Below are 6,000 nucleotides of genomic sequence, written 5' to 3'. Positions count from 1 at the left end.
ATTGTAAAACCTATATCTATGCTACAGTTTTAAGTAATTCTATGGATGCAGTCTTAATGACATGAAGCTATCAGCACTACATGTTACATAGAAAAACTAATTTAAAGCATTGTTAGCACCTACTTAACTGCAGGGTTCCTGGAATTATAATGAAGCGGTTAGATATTCTTGGATTAGATTTTGTTGACTGCAAAACTGGGTTTGTGAAGATGCTTTTATGCAGTCTTACGCTGTTGTTAATTCCAGCAAAGTGGAGGTCAGACTCACTATCACACAGTGTACAAAACCCCTCCTTAAAAACCTGAAGAGAGAGGGACGCAGTGCAATTTTGATTAAATGCTTGTCTCTAGTGATCTCCTGTATATATTGTTCTTCATATGTTGACAAGACAATGCAACATACCCAATACCTCATGACATTGGAATAACTATCAGTGATCAAGTACAATATTGAGTGAAGGAGAATAAACCACCACCAACTTTACATCACCGATGTAAGGTATTTGACCTCCCCAGTATTAGTATTTTTATCTCCACAAGCCATCTAGTCTAATTCCCCATTTGTGAGTTGTGCCCTGTAATTTAGTTCCATCTGTATCTAGATTTCATTGAAAAAAGTTATTCTGTGGTAGAGAATTCCACTGTCCATCTGTCATGTAAAGACATTGTCCTTCAGTGAATTTTCAATGAATTCTTAAACAAGCAACAGCTTCTAAGAAACTCTTGTCTGCCCGGATTGACTGAGTTATTGACTTTCATCTCATACACATGTAACAAATCTACTCAGGCATCAAATTGATTAAAATGAGCTAAGTTTCCAATCCCATGTTCTCTCAACCTTTAAGACTGCCTACTTCCATTTATGTATTATTGCTCTTCTATATCTCAGCCATAACTCAGCTGTTAAAACCATTATCCATTTTATCTCTTTGCAATGCTGTTGCAATACTTCCCTCCTTGTATTCTCCATAAACTTCAGCTCATCCATAAGACCATAAGATATAGGAGCAAAATTAGGTCATTGAGTCTGGTCAACCATTCAATAATGGCTGATAAGTTTCTCAATCACATTCTCCTGCCTTCTCCCCATAGCCTTTGATCCCCTTACTAATCAAGAACCTCCCTATCTCTGTCTTAGATACACCCAATGACTTGGCCTCTACAGTCTTCTGTGGTTGATGAATTCCACAGATTCACCACCCCGTGGCTGAAGAAATTTCTCCTCATCTCAGTTCTGAAGGGTCATCACTTCACTCTGAGCCTGTGTCCTTGCATCCAAGTATCTCCCACTAGTGAAAACATCTTCTCCGCATCCACTCTATCCTGGCCTCTCAATATTCTGTAAGTTTCAATCAGATTCCCTTTCATTCTTCTAAACTCCATTGGATACAGACCCAAAGTCCTAATCTTCTCCTCATATAACTGCGCTTCATCTCGAGGATCATTCTTGTAAACCTCTTCTGGACCCCATCCAACATGGGCTTATCCCTCCTTAGATGCAAGGCCCAAAACTATTCACAATATTCCAAATGCACTCTGGCCAGAGTGTTATACAGCCTCAGTAGCACATCCCTGCTCTTGTATTCTAGTCCTCTCAAAATAAATGCTAGCATTGCATTTGCCTCCCTAACTGCCAACTGGAACTGCATGTTAAGCTTAAGAGAATCCTGAAGTAGGACACTCAAGTTCCTTTGTATTTCAGATGTTTGAAGCCTTTCCCCAATTAAAAAATAGTCTATGCCTCTCTGCTTCCAACAAAAAGTGCATAACCTCACACTTTCACACATTGTATTCCATGTGTCACTTCTTTGCCCACTCTCCCAGCCTGTCCAAGTCCTTCTGCAGCCTCCCGCTTCTTCAACATGACCTGTCCCTCTACCTATCTTCGTGTCACTACAAACATAGCAATAATGCCCTCAGTTCCTTCGTCCAGATCGTTAATATACAATGTAAATAGTTGTAGTCCCCATACTGATCCCAGCAGAACTCCACTAGTCACTGGCTGCCATTCTGAAAAAGACTTCTTTATCCCCACTCTCTCCCCTCTGCTACTCAGCCAATCCTCTATCCATGCCAATACCTTGCCCCTAACACAATGGGCTCTTACCTTATTTAGCAGCACCTTGTCAAAGGCCTTCTGGAACTCCAAATAAATCACTGTCTCTCCTCAATCTAATGTGCTCATTACCTCCTCAAAAAATTCTGACAGATTTGTCAGGCATGACCTCCCCTTGATTAAGCCATGCTGATTCAGCCCTATTTTACTGTGCACTTCCAAGTACTCTGCAATCTCATTCTTAATAATGGGTTTTAGTAAAGGATTTTAATCTTACCACCATCAGGGTAACTGGCCAAACATTTTGTGTCTTTTGCCTCCTCTAGAGATTGCAACAAGATCAGCCAGGTGGACCTCATAGAATATGATTTCCCTGATTGGACCAGATTAACAGGTCCAATCAGGAAGACCTGGCTGACAGATATAGACAGGAGTGTCAGAGGTTCTGTTCACTCTGAGAACTAGCTCTAAGGAAGCTGGATCAGTGTCAAGAACTTTCCATGTGTAAATAAAGGGCGATTTTGTGATGGGCTACTGGCCTGTGTGGAGTCATTTCAGAGTCTATGAGAGGAAAGCTTGCTCCCGAAGAATTTCACTTGCTACAGTTGTCTTTAAGTTGAGATAAGCATTTCGGGAATCATGCCATTATTTGGGAAGTTTGGCTTGGTCAATCCTGCTGTGGAATACTGGGTCCAAAATGTGGAAAGAATGCATTAATTTTTTCCCAGCAAATGACATTGAGGCAGATGAAAAACAATGAGTAATTCTCCTGGCAGTGTATAGACCTGCAGGTTTTTTGGTTATTAGGAGCCCAACATTCCCTGAGGCACCAGATACTAAAGCCTTTCAAAAGTTGATGGATCTAGCAAGGAATATTAGGACCTCAAGCCTCCTCTAATTCTGAGATGCTATTGGTTTTACTAAGCAATTTGAGAATCAAGGGAATCTGTATCAGGATTTTTGACGAGGTTAAAATGACTGACAAAGGCATGTGACTTGGTTTAACCCTTAATGAGATGCTGAGAAACCATTTGGTGTGTGGGATTAATGATGTATCCATGCAGAAGTGCCTACAAGCTGAAGCCCATCTGGACTTCAAACAGGCACTACAACTGACTTTATCATTGGAAAAGGCCACAAATGGACCATATGAGTTGCAGGGTTTTCCGATAGAAGTGGACCTCACCAGTCCAACTGAGCTTGGGGTCACCACTTGAATGAAGGCAATTGCACAGCCTCACTCAGAGCATATCCTGAACAGAGGGACTGTAGGTCAGCCCACAACAAAACCCCAAGACAATTCCAAGCCTCAGTCAAACTGTTAAAGTTTTCTTCAGGATCCGGGCCAGGAAGCCATTGTCATTGCTGCTGGTATGAGGACTTGAGACAGCAGAAGTGTTCCACTAAATCTAAATTGAATTGGAGAACTCATAGACCAGTTTCCAAGAGAGTGCACATCCTGGAAAGTCCACCTACATGTGGTGTGGAACAGTTAAATTGCTCAGCAACATCCAAATCAGAACCAATCAAAATAAATGTCTGGTTAAATGGGCACCTAGTTCTAATGGAGGTCGATACCAGCGCAACTGTTTCAGTGATTTCAGAACATGTCTTTAACAAACTTCGCTCTGGAACATAACCCTTAAGTTTGTGCAAGATCTCAGCTAAATTGAGAACTTATTCTTGGGAAACCTTTACAGATTAAGGGTAAAACTTTGGTTCCGGTCTCTTATGAGAAGCAGCTGGTTCAGTTACCACTGATTGTAGTAAAAGGCTCGGGCCAAGGTTAATCGAGTAAAATTGGTCGAGAAAGATTCACCTAGATTGGCTGAACATTTTTCAATTAGAAAATGGCTGCCTGAATGCAGTCCAAATAAATACCCAGAGGTTTTTTGGGAAGGTCTAGGGACTATCAAAGGAGACAAGGCTACCTTGCATGTTGACCAGGAAACAATTCCACGATTCTGTAAGGCCTACCCAGTGCCATTTGCCTTCCATGTGAAAGTGGAGGTAGAAATCAGGGGGCTGGGAAATGAAGGAATCATCAAACCAGTCCAGTTTGTGGAATGGGCAGCACCAATCGTACCAATTGTGAGGGTTGGTTCACCTTTAAGGGGATTTTAAACAACCAGTAAACCATTTGTTGCAGTTGGGTAAATATCCAATTCCTCGCATTGAGAATTTATGCACAAAGTTGGCAGGGGCATTGGAAGATAAAATGGGAGCAATCAAAGGTGCTCTGGACCCCTTTTCTGTACTGGAGCTTATGTCTTTCCTTAGGTTGGAATTATTATGGCAAGTTCATACATAACCTGGCCTCCATTCTGGCACCTTTGCATCAACTATTAAAAAGGGTTGAGCCTTGGGAATGGTTTTTTAGCCAAGCAGTAGCTTTCAGGGAAGTGAAGAACCATCTAACATCCTCTAAGGAATTGGCTCACTATAATCCCAGTCAAGATCTGGTGTTGACATGCAATACTTTGTCATACGGCATCAGGGTAGTATTAGCTCATAGGTGGCCTAAGGAAGAGGAGAGCCCGATAATGTATTCATCCAGGACTTTGGTGAATGTGTAGTGAAAATATGCCTAGATACGGAGGAAAGGTTTGGGGGTCACGTTTGGAGTCAGGAAGTTTCACCATTACCTTTACGGACATAAATTTCTAGTAATAACGGATCACAAAACCCCAGGTAGGCCCATTTGATGAGGACAGGGAAGTGCCACCCATAGCTTCAGGCCAAATTCAATGGTGGGTTCTAATACCAAGTGCACATAATGATAAGTTAGAACACCGTCCGGGAGGCCAAGTAGCAAATACCTTTGCATTAAGCCGCCTCCCACTGGCAGATACTCCACCGGTGGTACCGCTACTGGAAGAGGCCGGAATAGTTTTAAATTCCCTGGCTATGCTTCAAGGGTGGTATATGTGGCTGTGGAGGGAGCTTATTCCTGGAATCCTTACTTAGCCAAGTAGAACATCTGGATGGAACAGCCAATCAGGGGCTCTGCGGAGAGAACCAATCAGAAAAGCTAGTGTTGTTCAATACTAATGGCATTTAGAGAAGGAACAAGGGAAAGAAAAATAGATATTTCCTGATCAACCTGTTCTGAGATGCTATTACACACTACTGGAGCAGGTTGATTTTGCACCCTGGCCTCGTGTCTTAGAGACGCTACCAATGTGCCACAAGAGTCCATTAGGAAAGCAAAACGCATTGGCGGAGGACACCCACAACACTTTCCCATGATAGTAGGAACTGCCGATGCTGGAGAATCTGAGATAACAAGGTGTAGAGCTGGAAGAATTCCCATGATGGCCTGACTCCCCATCCCTCACAACGGTGACTCCTGCCTCCCCAGCTGGCCCAACCATCCTCCCCTCATGACAGCCCAATTCCCACCCACTTCTGATGACCTGTCTTTCCCTGCCACACCATGATGGTCTCACTCTCAATCCACTCTCACTTAGCCAAAAGCCTGAGTCTTGTTCACTTCCCACAGACAGTCTGACTTGCCTCGCTTCACTCACCCTCCAGCAACCTGGGCCTCACTGTTCCACAAGTCATCGTGTGTTGGTGAGCCCAACTTAATGCATTACGTTTTCTCACCCCTTGTCATCCACGCACTCTTATACCACCAATGCTTGGTTGGTCATCAATTGCAATTTGACAAGAGTACAGCTGTATTTGAAGCACTATTTTTTCTTTCAGCATTGGCCTTTTCTGCCTGCTTTGGTGAATAATTGGATTGAAAATACTTAATGAACAGCAGAGAATTATTCCGTTGTTGTAGCCAACATTTCTTCCCTGTCCAGCAGCAACAAAACTAAATTAGTATGATTTATCTGTGTGTGAGGTTTTGTGCCTCAAATAGTGCTTATGTTTATCTATATAACAATAACCATATTTCAACAGAAATTCATTAGTTTTCAAGCTTTTAGGAAC

This window comes from Rhincodon typus, chromosome 2 (genome assembly GCF_021869965.1).
Source record: "Rhincodon typus isolate 14 chromosome 2, sRhiTyp1.1, whole genome shotgun sequence".
In the NCBI taxonomy this organism is placed as follows: Eukaryota; Metazoa; Chordata; class Chondrichthyes; order Orectolobiformes; family Rhincodontidae; genus Rhincodon; species Rhincodon typus.
The sequence above is the reverse complement of the archived record's forward strand: the minus strand, read 5'-3'. Positions refer to the sequence as shown.